At 31.7% G+C, this 20065-nt stretch overlaps 1 protein-coding gene across 1 annotated transcript in view; it reads left to right on the top strand.

The window, feature by feature from the left end:
• Positions 1–20065, top strand: part of LOC107453528 (spectrin beta chain, non-erythrocytic 5 kst) — a 189975-nt gene that overhangs the window by 28256 nt on the left and 141654 nt on the right. The gene's annotated exons all lie outside the window — the stretch shown is intronic.

The raw sequence follows: 20065 nt of genomic DNA, 5'->3' as shown, positions 1-20065 counted from the left end.
AATTTTACATTGATTAGGTAATTTTACGAAGATTACGTTGCAAATTTCTGTAGAAGAGAAAAGTAAAATTTTTTACTTTTCAAATTAAAGATCTTTCTGCAAGAACTCTGTAACGTTCTGAGACAATGTCGCTGCGATTCTGCCACGGAGAATAACTCTAGTTATTTTAGTTACCAGTGCAGAGTTTCGTTAATTCGAATCGCCTGATAGTTTTTCTATTCGAATGAATTTAATGACTGATCTTGCCTAATTAGTTGTGCCATTAACAGGTCATTTATTCATTAAAATCATTGTAATGAACTTATTAGATTAGAATTGCTGTGAAGATAATTTCGTCTCATTAGTTGCTTACTGAATTGGTGGATTCATTTGTTTCGAATCATTTAAAGTGAATTGGATCGCTTGATCGTTTGACCGGGAGTACACTTTGCGCTTAATTAACTTGTATATTTAATCAGTGTCTATGCAAACAATTGTAATGGTAGTTCCACTAGAAAAGTGAACTGAATTTAACCCTATCAATTTCATTTGGTTATTTTCGGAGGGAACTTCCGGGTATCAGGGGTTTATTTAAGAGAAATTAGAGTTTGTTAACAAAACTTAACGAATCGTTTTGTCTTTTAAACGGTTCCTTCACAATGACTTTCATTTAAAAAAAAAGATATCTTAACAAAATGCTCCCTTTAAAAAACGAAATAGATTTTGTCATCAGTTCATAATTTTATAACTGCTATTCCTTGAAATACATGTTTTTGATGTTTTTCTTCACANTTTTTTTTTGCAATAACGGACCCTATTTGCACAAATTCATAAAAGCGGACCCTGGTTGAAAGAATGTGAGTAATTTTTTCACACTTTCACGAAAAACGGACCTTTCACAAAATGTCTGGACAGACCCCTGCATGTCTTCGGATCATCCTCAGGGATGTTTCCCAGTCCGTCGCCAATATGTTGTTGCAACTCAAGTGCGACGTAAATAAGTTACCTACCTACCTACAAGGATAAAGTTTACAAATAACGAACTCCTCACTAATTTTGTTTATTTAATTTCTGAAAAATATAAACACTCTGATCCGTTCTTAAATAATATGGCATATAGATTTAAAAATTCTGTATGAAGCTAAAGTAAATAATATGAAAATAGTTATTATTATAAATTTTTTCCCCTCAAAAATGTGTAAAATTAAAAGAAAAAACTTTTAATCTGTAAGTTAAAATCTTATAGCTTTTTGATGCTATATTAAATTTTCATTTGTTTTAGTATAAGCCGTTTTTATAATGCTTAATTTCTACAAGTTTGCATTGGTCAATTTTAGTTTCTTCCATTTTGTTCAGTTTCTTCCTGTTTTTACTAATGAAATTAAGTTCCAGACATGATGCCAAACCTGATTTACAATAAAAAAAAGTTTCGCCTTTTGTAATTAATTATTTTATGTGTAAATCTAAGAAACTTTTGTGTTAGAATTGTCGAATATTCGAGAATAATTACTGTGAATAAAAAGCAAGAAGTCTTTACTAAGTGCGTTTGAATATGCGCCATGAATTGAATAATGATATTTCATTAAGCGATTATTTCGTTAAATTTTTTCCTTTTTAGAGATTAATTAAGTTAGTGGATTAAATTTGAATACTAATCAGTTCCAGCAAATACAATTATGATTGATGAACTTATTTTGATAATTTATTTTACTTTTAAATGACTCAAACTGTGTGATTGAGTGGTTAAGAATTTCTCGAACATGTTTTCTTTAGCGGTTTTCCTTAATCTTATCTGGGTACACTTTCAGTGTGAGAAGAGAAAAAATGGATATGTTATTAGTTTTGCCTTTCGGCAATTTCAACTTGTTAAACGCAGTTATTGAGCTACATTTAATTAAAAGGGAATAAATTTCTCAGAATTACTAAATAACGCCGTTTACGTCAATTTTTCAACTCATAATTGTAAAAGTTTTCAGTAGAACGCGCGAAACAGCCAAGGGCAGTTTTCAAAACATTTCGTATATCGTAAAGAGAGAAATAACATACCTTTTGTTTATTTTATTATTTTTATTCTTAACCTTCACTATTGTTTTTTTTTATTATTTATTTATTTATTGTTTTTTTATGATTTGTTTACACCAGTGCCCTAATTCGTTTATGCCAATGTCGCAAATGGCGATTTATTTCGATTTTACGTCTGTTAATGAAAATCGGTAAATCCAACTCGGTGCTTAGCGATATAGAAACCATATATTGATCACTGCTGTTTCCAATTTACAGCCAACAGGAAAAATGGTTTGCATAACTATTGTTCATATTGGAAGCTGAAATTTAAACCGCGATGTATTGTCAGAAATATTGGATGTTTCACAAAATATAGCTGTGGTTTTCTACTATAATATCCTAATAAAATAAATTATACTAGTGGGCTGCGCCCCCTGCTCGCTAACGCTCGCCAACCCCCGAAAATTGCTACGAAATCTTATATGGTTTGCTTCGCAAACCAAGCTCGCTTCGCTCGCTAACTTAGGTACATTGCAAATGCACAAAATTCTAAGAATTCAAAACAATCATTCAAATCCATATAGCAACTTTTTTTTAAAAAAAAATGCATCTTTTTAGGAAATACTAAGTCATTAAAATAAATTTGAATTCAAATAAATGACATGTAATTCGTTAAACCTATTAGAAATGTGCTATAGTATAAAATCTTAAAGCATAACAACACGACTGAGACTCATTTTTCAATGAATAACTAATAACAATAATAAAACAAATAAATTCGTGATATAAATCAAAAATCGTCAAATAAATTCGTAATACTTAAATTCGTGAAAAAAAGCGCTTTCGACAAAATACTAAAATAGAGATCTATCGACAAAGACTACTCACTTCTGCCTAGCTTAATAGTATGAGATTGCCGCAACTGATAGGTTATTTCAGTTTCCGTTTTTAAAAGCGCTATATGTTGAGCCACCTCAGCTAGATTTGGCATGTGACATTTTTAGCGGCAATCATTGGTCGATTTTCTAGCGTTGCCATTCGGGGAGTTGTAATGAGGCTTTTTTTTTGTCGAAGTGTAAGAGAAATATATATGTAGATACCTAATATATTATCCTAATAAAATTCATCAAGACTCGTAATAATATCGTATTCAATAATTGTCGTTATGTATAATATTTGCGGTTTTATCTTTCTGATAAGTTGTGTTATCGATAATGATCGCGATATTATCGTATTTGTTTCACCAGTGTTTCCCAAACTTATGAATTTTGTGTTCCCTTTCTCAATTTTTCGTAACGCTGTGTACCCCTAATAAAAAAAATGAATGTATTTTTTACTATAAAAAATACACAAAAGTTACAAATCACAACTGGTTGTTGACTCTACTGTTAACTCTGCAAAAAATAACCAATAGAAAAATACGTAATCGTAAATTTTCGTGGCTAGTTTTGTTTTTAAATAAAAAACAGTTCGTATGTTGCAAGATATTTCGCATAGGAACGTTGACCCCCGCTAAACTGTTCCCGTACTCCTGGGGGTACGCATACCACACTTTGGGAAACACTGTGTTGCACCAATGCGTATTATATAGTTTGTCTAAAATAAGAACTCCCCAAGACATTCGCCTGGACCTGTGGCGGTGACTATGGCAACGAGGCATGACTATTTCAAGTAGGGGTGCGGGATCACTGTTTGGAAGTGGTTTTTGCTCGGGCCGGCGAGAGAAAGGGAATCTCTTTCTTCGGTTTTACGTTTCTGAGAGTGAAACTACCTCCCTAAAATGCGCCATTCTTGTTTCCATAGCACCAGACGGCCGCCGACCTTGTGGCGGGAGGAGTTCTTAGCTTAGACAAACTATAGGTAACCGATAATCTATCAGTGTAAAACAGAATTAAGCTACCTACGCGTACACAATCTAATCAGTTTGTAAGTAGTCAGCGAACTCAGCTTCATGGTTCTTTTAACCGATAAGTATTCAGTGTTTTCATCAAAGAAAAAAAATGGGTGAGAATTTCTCACCCTTTCTCAAAAACAGGGTGAGATTTCAGGAAGTTAAGTGAGATTTCTAAAAACTGAAAAAATACAAATAGACTTGGAAAAAAAAATTCTTTTGTTATAATACATTTTTAACGTCTTCTATTTTTTAAAGCATTGAATATTTTTGCTGCATCATCATAGAAGATTTTGCCTTTACTAGGTATTTGTCCATCTTATATTAGCGAATAAAAAAATTTGAACGTCTTACATGAAAAACCATACCTACAGTAAACACGTGGTTGCAGAGAAATGTGTTCTGAAAGGGGTTCCGTTGTTCGTAGGGGTTGTGTTCTGTTGTTCGAAAAGGTTCTGAACAATGCCTACTGGTAAATAGGGAAGCTGGATAACGGGGCAAGTGTTGAAAATAATGAAGATCCAGGAAGAAAAGTGAAACGGATTTTATTCTAAATTATGTAATTCGAAGCTTTTTCCAAAATGCGAGAAATTCGCGAATTTTGAAATTGATTTATAGATAGCGCGAATTTCTCGCGGTAATCATTTTTTAATGCGAGAAAAGAAAAAAAATATGCGAGATTCTCGCGTTCTCGCACTGTAGTGAAAACACTGAAAAAATCCAACTCTTAGCCATGTAATTTTGAACCCAACCCAGAAAACTCCTTGAACAAAAATTAGGAAAAACCCGTTCCCAAGGGAGGCTCCCCGAACGAACACGCAGTTTTTATTTTCTACCATTAGATTTTTACTCTGAAAGTGTAGTATAAACTTAATAAACAAATAAGTCTAACGTATTATATATTTTTATTTTATTGTAATTTGTTATACTTGTTAACTTTTTATAACTAGTAAACTAGTTATGAACTTCTGGCTATAAAATAAATTTTAGGTATTATAAATATGCTCTAAAATTTTTTACTGATGATATCAATTATAATTGCACATTTTGTATAATAAAATATCTTTCTCTAAAATATGATAATTTTTTTTTCTTCAAACAATCAAAAATACTTTTGCAATGATATTTAATAAATCTCATATAATAAATCTAAACTTAAACTGCTTAGCTTTTTATTTATTTGCTTTAGTTATCACATTTGGTAAATTTAAATTAGAGATTTTAATATTTAGAACCGTTAAGAGTCTCGAAATTGTTAAAGGGCATAATGCAGTTAAATTCGTATAATGCGTGTTTAAAATCAATTCTTATGTTTATTATATTAAAGCTAATTAAAAATACTTTCGAAATATATGCTCAAAATTTGTTTTTGATAGTTAATTATCGTGCTAGTTTAATATTTTGCCAAAATTGGAACTTGTATTTGTTTGAAAAATTCTTCATATTAACAAAAATGTTGTACAGATGCGTAAGAATTACCTTTTAAACAAATAAACAAAAACATAAGAATGAAATTTAAAGCAAATTAGATTTCAATAGGTATGTCATTATTATTAAAAAAAAAAAACATCGATGACGCTATGTCATTTTTTTTGTAAGGAAACTGTGACATTTGATCTTTAAATGTATTAACAATGGGAACGTGCTACAGAAAGACGTCGCAGGTGACGTTGACAAAACGCACAAATTATTTCCATTTTGTAAATAATCATCACAATAAAAAACATAATAACAAATCATGAAATCCGTCGTAGTAATTGCCGAAAAAAAGATGGACGAAATCATGCGAATCGGACTCCTCAAATGCGTGTTTGGTTACGCGATTAGGTTGTTGTTAATAGCTAATAAATAATATCGTATGAAAAATATGAGATTTAAAAACTATGGTGAAATCAATAGCAATAACTGCCAAAAATTAGATAGAATTATTGCTTAAATACTCAAACGCACGATTAGAATTTTCCATATTGTTTGAAATGCAACATCGGGTTATTTAAAAATCACGCGAAAATCAATATTAACAATTGACGGAAATACAATAGAAACATTACATCGATTTACGACACTATCGGCGTAAATTGTGGATATAATTGTTGGATAATCACTTCCAAAAGTGATTATCTAAATGCATGATTCAAATATTACGTAAATTTTACATTGATTAGGTAATTTTACAAAGATTACGTTGTAAATTTTTTGTAGAAGAGAAAAGTAAAATTTTTTACTTTTCAAATGAAAAATCTTTCTGCATGAACTCTGTAGCGTTCTACGACATGTAGCTGCGATTCTGCCACGGGGAATAACTCTAGTTATTTTAGTTACCAGTGCAGAGTTTCGTTAATTCGAATCGCCTGATAGTTTTGATTCTATTCGAATCAATTTAATGACTGATCTTGCCTAATTAGTTGTGCCATTAACAGGTCATTTATTCATTAAAATCATTGTAATGAACTTATTAGATTAAAATTGCTGTGAAGATAATTTCGACTCATCAGTTGCTTACTGAATTGGTGAATTCATTTGTTTCGAATCATTTAAAGTGAATTGGATCGCTTGATCGTTTGACCGGGAGTACACTTTGCGCTTAATTAACTTGTATATTTAATCAGTGTCTATGCAAACAATTGTAATGGTAGTTCCACTAGAAAAGTGAACTGAATTTAACCCCATCAATTTCATTTGGTTATTTTCGGAGGGAACTTCCGGGTATCAGGGGTTTATTTAAGAGAAATTAGAGTTTGTTAACAAAACTTAACGAATCGTTTTGTCTTTTAAACGGTTCCTTCACAATGACTTTCATTTAAAAAAAAAGATATCTTAACAAAATGCTCCCTTTAAAAAACGAAATAGATTTTGTCATCAGTTCATAATTTTATAACTGCTATTCCTTGAAATACATGTTTTTGATGTTTTTCTTCACAAAAACAAAATCTTATTTTCATGTTTTTGACAGAAACAGGAACCTAACAGGAATACACCGAGACTACTGTAATTTACGATTTCAAAAATGATAGGTAGATTATTATTCACAAAAGGACTGAGTAACCCTTTGGTTTTAGTAATTTTTCATTTAAAAAAAAGAGAACCTTTTTGCCACAAGTCTGGATCGGCCTCTGATTATGAAGTACATAATAATGTGGACTATCGGTCGATGAAACTAAAACATTATCTACCTTGTTGACGAGAGCGTTTCTTTAAGTTCGTTCCGGTTAGTTGAGTATCACTTCACTTAACTGAGAGAGACCATTACCACCTCTGTGACTTATTAAAGTGTTCGTTTCGGAAACAACATCCTTTCATTGTGGTTCGTAAACAAAGAGCAGTGGATACTGTTTTGGGAGCAGAGAGCTAACCCAAGTTAAAGCATCCACGGACATGCGTCAATTGTGACCATTGAATTATTTGGCGATTGGGTACTTATCAATTATAGGGACCATAAATTGGTGATTGTTTTTCCGAGTTGTCACCTACACGTCCATATAACAGATAAGTACGAATTTTAATATCTTGATGTAATGCCAGAGACTACTAATATTGAGCAATATATGGGACCACTGAATTATTTGGCGATTATACTTATCAATTATAGGGGCCATAAATTGGCAACTGTTTTTCCGAGTTGTCACCTACACGTCCATATAACAGATAAGTACGAATTTTAATATCTTGATGTAATGTCAGAAACTACTGATATTGAGCAATATATGGCAATGTATGCCTTTTTTTAATATAACCAATTTATATTATTTAAATGAAATGACAAAGGCAACATTTGTCAATATTTTTGTTATTGAAGTAAAAAACATCAGCGTTCACAGTAGCATCGTATTCAATAATAGCGTTATTCATAATATTTGCGATATTATCATTTTTGATACACCGATCGGTAACCCTGTGTAAACTAAAATTTGGCGTTTGCGCACTTGGTTTCATGGAACAGTTCGATAAGTACAGTTTTTTAAACTTAGTAGTGTATTTGGTTACTTTTAACTAGAGAAGAAGACGATCACTGATACACAGGCAAGTGACTTTAACACTATCAGCGCCATCTGATTGCTTATAAACAGAATGGCGTGTTAAAGTCCAGCTGAGTTTCTCCTCATAATTTAGAATGTTAATTATTGTTAGTTAATATTCTAATTCATTCACAATTTATTCACAGAATTCATTAACATTCTCGCAGTTAATCAACAACAAATCAATATCAGAAGTTCAACACCATATGGCACATCGAATTTGTCAAAATATAATATTTTCTTGTCTATTTCCTTTACTTAACTTAGATATAATATTTGTTTATGTAATTTATTGCGATCGTGAAGCGTTTTTATTTTGTGTAACTGGCGACGTCGATGCATAATTAGTTTGTTTGTGTTCCATATGGCTCGTNGACACAGACAATAGATTTTTATGTATAGTAAGAAATATGGTTTTCAGACAAAATATTACATACAACACTATCTAGTGAGTTTCATCTTATTTAATTGTTTTATAACCAGTGTTGAACAGCCTGTCCTTTTTTAGGGCTTTCAGCCATCAATGTTAAGCCCTATTGCCTTTTAATTTTGAATTCAGCCCATAGATTAAAGGAAAGCTTTGATCTAACAATGGAGTAAAGTATAGTCTTCCTAGAGGATTATTTCGAAGAAACTAAATCACATCATATGGAGAGGAAATTCATGACAGCCTATGATGGCTAGTCAAACAGCATGAGCAGTGTTTTCACTACAGCGCGAGAATCTCACATATTTTTTTCTTTTCTCGCATTAAAAAATTATTACCGCGAGAAATTCGAGCACTCTATAAATCAATTTCAAAATTCGCAAAAATTCTCGCATTTTGGAAAAAGCTTCGAATTACGTCATTTAGAATAAAATCAGTTTCACTTTTCTTCCTGGATCTTCATTATTTTCAACACTTGCCCCGTTATCTAGCTTCCCTATTTACCAGTAGGTATTGTTCAGAACCTTTTCGAACAACAGAACACAATCCCTCCGAACCATGGAACCCCTTTCAGAACACATTTCTCTGCAACCACGTGTTTACCGCAGGTAAGGTTTTTTCATGTAAAACGTTCAAATTTTTTATGCACTAATGTAAGATGGACAAATACCTACTGTATTTTTTCAGTTTTTGGAAATCTTACTTAACTTTCTGAAATCTCACCCTGTTTTTGAGAAAGGGTGAGAAATCCCATTTTTTTTCTATGATGAAAACACTGAATATCTTAATTTTTTTGGAAATTATTTCAAGTTAAACCTTTCAAATTAGTCCCATTTAAAAAAAAAAAAAATCTTTTGCGTTTTAATTTCAGAAAGTGGCGATGCTTGGCGATTATTTTGGCGCAGATACCAATACTGAAATCTTCCCTTTTTGTCATTTGTATTTGGGATCGTCGCCTATTAAAACAGTGTAAAAAATGTGCGTTTTAACCTCCTTCGCATCGCAATGTGACCCACGGCAATCGATTTTCGTGACGCTATTTTGAATAGTTTCGAAGCACCAAATACATCATTGATAGAAGTATGCAAAGAACCGGACTGGGAAGAAAAAAATTGGATTTATATTTACACATTCAATCCGATAAAGCCACCATTTAATTCTTAAATGGTGAACGAGAGATTATATTCTTTTCTGATATGAATTATTGTCTTTCTTGTTCTGAACCGGTCTTCGAATATGGTCATCTTCTGTAAGAATGGATAATTCGGCCGGATTAGAAGAGCAACGGTTGAATGGAGTATGTATGCATCCATCCTTTTTGTTATTGGATTAGGACCGATCTGCTCATGCGTATTACGCTGGCAGACGAGTTTCTTCGATTCATTCATTCTTTTATTTTTTTCCTCACTTCTTCAGATCACGTGACCACTAATCATCTGCGTTAAATCGCAATATCGATTATCCTTTTCATTTGTTTTTATTTTAAAATTATTTTATGGCACATTTTGAGCTACTATTTCTAATGTTTTTTTTTCTTCGTTATTTTTATAGTAGAAATTAGTGATGTTTGTTTTCGTTGCGATTCAAAATAAACTGTGCCGGTTCGTCGTAAATCGCGTAATCGTCCATTGCTGAAATTGAAACTTTGTTTTGAAGTTCTTTTTCTTCCTCTATTATCAGTTGCTGTGGTCAGAAAAACTACATTATTTTTGTAGCTAACTACAACTATTTTGTTACAAATGTAGCTACCCACAACTACTTTTTTTAAATTTTTTTAAATGTAATGACAGCAAACTAGTTTTGAAATTTAGTTACTATTTCATTACTTTTAAGGAACCGAACTTAGCTGAATAGTTTAATTTTGCACCAATGTTCAAAATGGTTTTAAATAAGAAATCGACTTATATTAAATATAAAGAATTTTTTTAAAAATATTTATTCATGTTTACATGAGACAGTTTGTTATGCTAAAACATTTTTTTTCTTCGAATTTGTTAATCTAACCTTCAACTTTCAATGCCTTTTACGACCGCGAATATCTAATTTACAAATATTAAAATACTTGTAATTTCGTTAAGTTTTAATGTTCTTTTATTTCCTCTAAGAAGTTAATTTCTTAGAAAATATGTTTCCTCCCTTCGAAATAATACTTAATGTTTCGTATCGACCAGCCATCTCTGGGACTCGGACCCGAAGTTTTGTGATATACTGTGTGAAGACATTTCAGAATAAAAGAGGCAGAACGTTGTCCTCATTAACTTCTTTGTTAGCCTGATTACCAATTTCACATTTATACACGTTATTTACACTTGTCAAGAGAGCTACGTGGTTAACTGTTACATACAGAATGTTGTCTTAATTTGTTATCCTGTCTGACTACTAAGCTAACGATTACACACGTTATCTACACTTGTCAAGGGAGCTACGTGGTTAACTGTTACACACAGAATGTTGTCTTAATTTGTTATCCTGTCTGACTACTAAGCTAACGATTACGCACGTTATCTATACTTGTCAATAGAGCTACGTGGTTAACTGTTACACACAGAATGTTGTCTTAATTTGTTATCCTGTCGGACTACTAAGCTAACGATTACACAACTTGTCAAGGGAGCTACTTGGTTAACTGTTACACACAGAATGTTGTCTTAATTTGTTATCCTGTCTGACTAAGCTAACGATTACAGACGTTATCTACACTTGTCAAGAGAGCTACATGGTTAACTGTTACACACAGATTGTTGTCTTAATTTGTTATCCTGTCTGACTACTAAGCTAACGATTACACACGTTATCTACACTTGTCAAGGGAGCTACGTGATTAACTGTTACACACGGAATGTTGTCTTAATTTGTTATCCTGTCTGACTACTAAGCTAATGATTACACCACTTGTCAAGGGAGCTACTTGGTTAACTGTTACACACAGAATGTTGTCTTAATTTGTTATCCTGTCTGACTACTAAGCTAACGATTACACACGTTATCTACACTTGTCAAGGGAGCTACGTGGCTAACTGTTACACTCAGAATGTTGTCTTAATTTGTTATCCTGTCTGACTACTAAGCTAACGATTACACACGTTATCTACACTTGTCAAAAAAGCTACGTGGTTAACTATTACACAGAACGTTGTCTACATTTATTTATCTTGCATGCACAGACGTCGTTAACAATTACATAAAATGTTATATTAGCTTATAATCCTCTGTTGCATTTTATTGATACTCAGTAAGAGAATTGGTGATTAAGAACTTCTGTTTTAGTTGCTCCAATCGACAGTATTTGTTACATAATTCTTACGCATTTCTGTTCTGTTTCAAACCTGCTCCTATTCATATAACTGCACAAGACTTACATCAGAGAGAGAGAGAGAGAGAGAGCTTGTGTTCCTATGACCGATAAGTGCTGAATTTTTTTAATGACGATACATTGTCAAAAAGTATCGACATTTTAAAATGCATCGTGATATTTTTTCGCTTTAAATACTTAAATATTATTTTTACATCGGTCAATATTTTCGTTACCCAATGAAATTTATCAACACACACAAAATATCGTTTTCTATAATTATCGTTACTCATAATGTTCGCGATATTATCGCATTCGATAATTATAGTTACAGTTAAAGGGTGTGCTATTGGTAACTAGTGACCAGTACAGAATTGCTTCTTCAAATTGCTCTTAAAATTCAACGTTCCTGGTTTGCAAATTATACTCCTAAACAAATGGCTTTACTGCTTCATGTGGTGGAGGTGGAACTTATCCCCATGGTTCTAAACCAGCTCCTTGAAATTGTACAAATGTTCTATTAACTTAGAGGCAATCATTGTTGTTATTAGGAATAGTTACTCCTCAGTAATGTTGAGTCGGTCTAGGATGTGCTCCGGAGATGTTGGGATATTGCAGTTGGAAAAGGAAAAGTTTTCATTCCATTTTCGAATCTCATGCCCTTGAGGTGACCATTTCTGATTCTATAGTTGAGATGCTTCGAAGGACCTCAAACTGTTTCATGACACTTATCGCTCTGTTTTTCTGATTTTAAAATACTCTAAAAAAATAATATTTATAAAAAAAATACTAGCTTAAACAAGTGAGGGAGTGGTGATATAAATATTAATCGGAAGAAAGAAAAAAAAATGAAAGTTATTTCATACTACTACCTGTGACAGAATCGCTAGCAGTCAAGGTCACTCACTTCGTTTCACTTCGGTAGTGATGGCAGTCAGTGGCTCACCCACTCGACTGGAGAAATTCTCATGTTCTCTCGCATTTTTAGAGCATCCATTCTCTGTTCTGAGTTAGTTGCGATTCTCTTTTGGAGTTGAACGAACTTCTCATCATCGCTCTCCAAATTTTCATGTAAATGGTATAGTAATCAGAAAAATATTTTCAAATATAAGATCCCCAATGCGGAACAGTTTTCTGTGTAGTCGTTTGCATTTATGGTCCTCAGACGATACACTCGTCATCAAATGGAACTAAAGAGATCTAAAATCGATTTAATTCCTTTTATGTAACATTAATTTTGCTTGATTTTCCGAAGTAACTTGATAGTCTTATCGTAAAAGTTTATTGTTTTAGGCGAATGAAAACAATAATTCCTAAACTTTGTGAACGTTGTGGTAATTAGAGAAATATTTCCAAATATAAGATCCCCAATGCAGAACAGTTTTTTGTGTAGTCGTTTGCATTTTGTTTTAAAGTTCGTCAGACGATTCTCTCATAATCAATTCGAACAAGAGATCTGAAGACTATTACATTATTTTTATTTAGCATTTATTTTCATTTGCGAAAAGCAGTAACACCATTAACTGTGTAAATAGTGTGGTAATCTGAAAAAAAGTATTCAAATATAAGATCCCCAATGCAGAGCAGTTTTCTGTGTTGTCGTTCGCATTTGGTTTTTGTGGTCCTCAAACAATACACTCATCAAATAAAACAAGCGATCTGTAAACGATAAAGTATTATTATTTTATTGTAGCATTAATTTTACTATAAGATAGTTGTTTTAATTTATTAAAAGCAGTAATTCTTAAACCGTGTACGGTGGTGAATACTAGTTATTATCTTACCAATAACGGCAATTGTTTTGTCCAATGGTAGCAAAGGTTACTTTTTTGATCATTAGCATATTTGTGATTAATTGTTGACGAACTCTTTCTGACCAATAGCAGCAACTGTATCCCCTATTACAAAAGTAGAAATTTAATTTTTCTCTTTTCACTAATAATGGTAGTTGGTAAATTTAAAAAAAAAATCATAATGTTTTAAGTTTGTATGAAAACAATCACAACAATCAATGAAAAATTGACAATATAGGGGAAAAGACACAAAATTCATTCTTAATTATAAAATGCAGAATATTTTTCTGAATAGTCGTTTGCGTTAGGTTAGTATAGTCTTTAGAAGATATACTGGTAATCAAATGGGACGAAAGATCTGAAAAGGATTGAATTCTTTTGCTTTTTATGTAGCATTAATTTTGTAAGAACTTCAGAAATGTTTTGGTAGTTTTACTGTAAAATAATTAATTGGGAAGCAATAGTTTCCAAACTGTGTTCAGTGGTGCATTCGAGACCCTATAACTGTAACTTAAACTTACCTATGCAAAAACAGTAATTGTTTCTTATCTTGGGTTTGACCAGTAGAAGAAATTGTTGATAATTATTTATACATAACACCGTGTCTTCTGAGAGCTTATTGCATCTTTTTAATCTTTGCTTTCTTATGTTTGATAAGTTAAATAAAATCGTGGTATTTTGAAAGCTATTTGTAATTATTTTTTTTCGTGTTTATCTTAAGTACCTTATATTAAATTAACGTTAATTTAAAAAAAGTGTTAGAATTGTAGGGATCACATACTGTTTATTTAGATTGCTTAATCAATTATGTACATTTATTTATTTATTTATTAATCCAAACAACGCATCTTTTCAAAGCTAGTTATTGATAAATATTTTCGGACCAATAGTAGTAGTTGTTTTCTTAATCAAAAAAGTCGTAAAACGTTTACATTTTTACCAATTAAATATTAGTTAAAAACAAATAAAAATCATACATCAACTGAAATGACTGAGTAGTGAAAGAAATAAAAACTATACATGGTAAAAACAACGAACAATCGAATAAATGAATCTTGTTGGCCGAGCGCATAACGCAAGTTCGGGGTTCTGTTCTTGCGCCGTAGCCGGCCAAAGTTGTCTCAGCCTTTCATTCCTTCCATGGGTCGATAAAATAAGTAACAAGCATTCGCTTTTAGTTGACCACCAAACAGGAACATTAACTCACGTACCCCAGAGTCTAAGGTCAAGAAAACTGGGATAGGTACAGTAGACTATGGGTATAGTTAGGGTTGCAGGTTTGTCGCGGCGCGAATTTCCGCGAAATTGTCATCTTTTTTCCTAAAATCCGCGAATTTCTCAATATGTCTTGACTTGCGCGAAAATTGCTTAAAATTTGATTTTTTTTTATTTATTATTTTTATTAAAAAGAATTTTTTATTTTCCTGAACCTTAAATTGAACATGTAAAATTGATTAGATATTTAGGGGAGTGAATCAATAGGAAAATGACATGAAAATAGTTCAGAGATAAGAGATAATCACAATCTTGTCAACTAAGGTGGTCTTTCTACACTTAGGGAGGGTAATTACCTTCCTGAAGTCAGTAAGAGTACAAAAGAAATTGGAATCACAAAAGAAGGAAAATGTTATAAATCAAATCTTTGACAGAAAAATTGTTATACATGCTATTGCACTGGGCAATGAAATTTCTACTGCCTCTCTACATATCCAGTTAATTTTTCCTAGGCCGCTTCTTGTGATTTCTTAAATATGGATCAGATTCTTAGATGAAGGGGGGGGGGGACTAGTAGTTAGTAGGGTCTTGTAACTAGTAGTTTGAATGTAGAATGTTTGTGTTTTCACAGCAATTACTTCTTACTAAGCAATGGTCAAGAAATTGCGCGTTGGTGAAGGAAAATTGATCGAGTTTTGGAAATCAAAGACCAAACGCTCCAAAATTGGCAAAAGTGACAATTCGAAGCCTAAAAACAGCGCTAACGCAGAAAGATTGTTTTCTAAGTATAAAAATGTATTAAGTGATGAAAGACGAAGGATAAATGAGAATAATCTGACAATATACAATACTTTGTACCAAAATTCTGTTCATTTAAATAAAAATATTAATATTGTTTGAAGTTCAAAAAAATACTTTTGTTGTGTATTTTTAAGCTTTTTTTATTATTTGCGCAATTTCTGTCTTTTGCATCATTTATATAATAAATTTTTTTATGTCTAGAATTAGTGTAATTTTTAAATTTACCCGTGATTTTTCCGCGAATTTGGGTTCTTTTCTCCCTCGACAAAATTGCAGCCCTAGGTCCAGTAGACTTTGGGTACAGTAGACTATAGGATGGGTACAGCTCTAAATGGGCTGTTGCGCCACTGAGTTTATTTTATTTTAGTGAAATGAATGAAACTCAGTTCAAAATACAGGATGTACCCGAAAAAGTGCCTCTAAAGTAAAATCTGAGTAATGAAGAAAAAAAATCCAAAATATTTCTTTATTAGTTTTTACACCTCTGTGCGACAAACGACTTATTTATTACAAAAAAACTGAAATCTTTCCTTATATTCATGTATAACATGTCACGCAAACGATTGAAAAACTCATTACAGCTGCAAATCTTCAACGTTGATGCCATCTTTTTTGTTCTTTCTTTTAAAAATTTTTTATCTCGAACAGATTGGTGTGGAACGTGCAGAATCCGTTCTTTAACGGCTTTGATCACGTTCGCCGTCCTAACCGTTCTTTTGGCTCGACCTTCACGAAGAATCGAACTATCATCAGAGCTCCTGATTATTTTTAGAATACGAAAAACAATTATTATATTTTTTTTACTCGGTGCCAAACTTTTGAAAATTTCACAAGATCTCAATTTTTTCGTGCAAAGATTTTGAAGAAGCTATCGAACGTCTTCCATTTTGACTGTACAAATTTAGACTGCATGCAGAGTCAGAAAGCGTCAAGGTGACGCTCACACCTCTGGTTAGAGAGCGGAAAGTAGTGAGTTCGATTCTGGCAGCCGACAAAACAACCTGGGTGTATACGCAGCAAGGTGCACTTTAAATCTTTCGTTGGCTGATTCTGTCAATGTCTCAATTTAATTTTCCGAAATCGACAAATGTTAGATATTTTTTTGGTAGTTTATGTTATGATGTTGGATATCATACAATAAAAGGATTAAAGAAGATAACATCATAGCTTAAGTTTATTATAATTACATATGTTGTTTACATCATACTGAAGATCAAAGTTACAGTACTTATTCAAAGATAAAAGTTTTAGTAAATGTTTTCATGTTTACATTATACATTATCTATAAATTGAAGTAGAAGTAAATAAAATATATCGATTGATAATTATATCAGACTATTGGTGATTTACAATATATGACAGTTTCCTTAGAGGGGTGTAAAATACAAGATCGTCACCAATCAAAATTCGAGAAATGTAGCATACGATATTTAAGGTTTTCTATTAATTTTTTCCCCTGAAACAATTATACCAATACAATTTTCCACTCAACAAATTTTTGAAGGACAAATAAGTATTAAATGCTTGTCTTTGTTTTTATTTCGTTAAGACATTTTTTTCTGCATTTATTCGAATCTGTTTTCATCGAATTTAAACTATCATTCTTTCTCATAAGTTAAACTATTCTTTCTTTCTTTCTTTTATTTTTTTTAAAGAGAGTTGTATTATATTTGATTGCTATTCAAAATGACTAATCGCAAAATTGATTGCTTTAAATTTTTTTCCATAGAATTGCAGAAAAATCCATAGAAGTGCAATTTCTCCTTATCTAAATAAAGAAATCTTACACATTTCCGACCTTTTTTTTTCATAAGAAAGAAAAAAATTAGCGCTGTTGAATATTCAAAAGTCTATCATCCAAAGTTTTTTTCAAGATTAGAAGGAAAAAAAAAAAAAAAAGCGTCAATGAAATTAAAATTAAAAATTTAATCAAAAATCCAAGATGGCAGGAAAACGAGGTCTGTTATGAGCTCAGAAAAAAAGAAAAAGAAAAATACGCAATGAGAAAAAAAATGTTATTAAACTATTATATGAATTTAACTTCCTATTCGATTCAGGTTGTTGAACCTGAATTTATAGTAATGAAATATTTATTTGCATTGTTAGAAATTTATTAAAAAATTAAAGTTTAATTTAAAATTGACTGAGAAGAACTTTTAATACTTTATATTTCTACTCTAATTACCAATGAATCAAACTGACAGCAGTCTCTCAGGAAATGTAATTTTTTGATAAACGTAAAAATTTTAACAAAAATTATAAACAATTTCAATATAATACATTTTTTAATAAAGTGCATTAAATTGATTAGTTGATGAAGATTATTTGTATATTATATCACAATTCAATAAGTGCAATTATTGAAATTAAGAAGATTTTAGAACTAACTGCCTAAGTGTTCTAAATATAATACTAAAATATAATATCCATTGAAAATTTTTATTTTATTTTCATTCATATTTAAAAATGAAAGAAATTTCAATGATGAATAACTGTTTCTTTTTTAATTCTTTTAACATCGAATTAGTGAAAATTGTTTGGAAGTGAGCCGTAGGACAGTTTGCCTTTACCTCAAAAAAAGTCACCAGTGTTCCTTATTACATATAAACTATACATTATAATATTATACTATAAATTATTAAAATGCTAACTATAATATTTTCCACTAATTTTGACCTAAATTAGAAAATAATGGAAAATACATTTAATTAAAATTCTGCGTCAGATGGTTAAATTCTGGCTCAACGGGCCAAATTCAATCGGTTGTTAAATTCTTATAATTACTAACTGGTTGCTTCTTTTCCCCGGTGCTTTTTTTTTCTTAAAAAAATCGAGTAATTTTTTTTTGTCTAAGCTCACTGATTAAAATAGATTTTTGAATTTTCATCTTCAATCTAAATTTTGTTTTGTTGACATTTATTATTAAATTTTTGAATAAAGCACTTGGTTTCTTAAACAAAACTTGTCATCATTTATAAATATAATGACATCCATTTATTTATTCGTTCATCTATTTTTGTTACAGAACACTCAACTTGAATTAAAAAATAGCATTCTTTTTTCTTCAATCAACTCGTTGAGTGTCAAGCAGACGACTATGTATGGAGAGAAAATGATAATCGTCTGCTCTTCTCTCTCAAACTCGCGTGACCCTTGTTGGGAAGGGCGGAGGGGCCAGCAGACTGACCCGGATTACGCCTCTCCCCCCTCTCACCGCATTCCTTTTCTGAGAAGACCTTGCCGCAGTTCTTCTCTGGGATGCTCCCGTGTCTATTTCGCTCATCATTATTACCTATCTCGTCAAAAAGCCTCGCAAGGGTTATGTCTCTGTTACAGTCCCCCCCCCCCTCCACATGCTTATGGAAGCCTTTACGTTTGTTTATATGTGTATTATTATTATTTTTAAAGTTATGGCTCCATCATTGAGAAAAATAGGTGAACTTATGTTACGGTTAATGTTAATCTGTTAATAATCGTCGGTTATTATTAATAAAAAACTAAGTTAGTCTATGGTGCGTAGCGTTTTTAAAAAGGGCTTAAAGGTGCTTATTTTTGATTTTCGTTATTTAAAAGCCCTTAAGGTGCTTTTTACAATAGGTGTTTTTAAAAAGTGCTTAATTTTCCCTTTAAAAAAAAACGATTTTTTTTTTTCATTACCATGTCGATTTTCGCCACGTATTATGCAAAAGCGTGCTTTTGACATTGTTCTATTGAACGTTTTCACAATTCATTTCGGCTTCCAGTTGGTCCTTAGAGTATGAAAGCGCCAATTATTTTACATGTTTGATGAAAAACTTGCGAGTCCGCTTGTGCGACTACTGAGCTGGGCTCGGTGAGATTATTGCCTTCTCATGTGCAACTTGCTGCATTTTGCAAGATATTCTCTATTTCAGGTTTAATTTTCCACCCTCTGATATCGAACCAAAAAATCTCTTAATCATTTTATAATCGCAAATATAATCAAGAAAATAGTTTTTTTGTTTGTCAGAAACTAGTTATTTTATTATGATCATGTAAAGTTTGAAAATTATTTTGCATTTTTTTAAACATAGTGCTTAAAAATATTTTTTGAGTGCTTAAAAGGTGCTTATTTTTTGTTGAAAGATTTAGCTACGCACCCTCTATTTTTAAAAAATAATGATAATACAGGTTGCTCAATTATTGCGAAAAATTGGTGAACTTATGTTGCGGTTAATAATAATCTGTTACTATTAATAATCGCCAGTTATTATTAATCAAAAAAACAAAGTTAGTCTGCTAATGTGCATCATGTATTAATTTTACAAAAAAAAGAAGAAAAAAAATGTGATAATTGTCAATTTAATTTTATCGCGTTAAAAGAAGAAAAAAAATGGAGCTCAATTTTGGGTGTTTCACTAAGCTTTACATTTTGTTTCGTCGCACAGAAACTGAAACACTTATCAACTCAAACTTCTTCAAAAAATAGAAAAATGTTCAGTGTGCCCCCCCTCCTAAATTACGTCTTATCTATTGATCCGATCTTCACGTTCTAGGGAAGGGGTCACTTCAAATGTGCTAGTTAATTGGGTGCAGACGAGCAATAAAAGTCCCATGTTTAAAATTCGATTTATCAGAAACTATACAACAGATTTCGCTCAAATTTTGTATTTTGCCGCGTAAAATTAC

Source organism: Parasteatoda tepidariorum, chromosome 6 (assembly GCF_043381705.1).
Source record: "Parasteatoda tepidariorum isolate YZ-2023 chromosome 6, CAS_Ptep_4.0, whole genome shotgun sequence".
In the NCBI taxonomy this organism is placed as follows: domain Eukaryota; kingdom Metazoa; phylum Arthropoda; class Arachnida; order Araneae; family Theridiidae; genus Parasteatoda; species Parasteatoda tepidariorum.
Note: the sequence above shows the minus strand (reverse complement) of the source record. Positions and strands in the feature narration are given on the sequence as shown.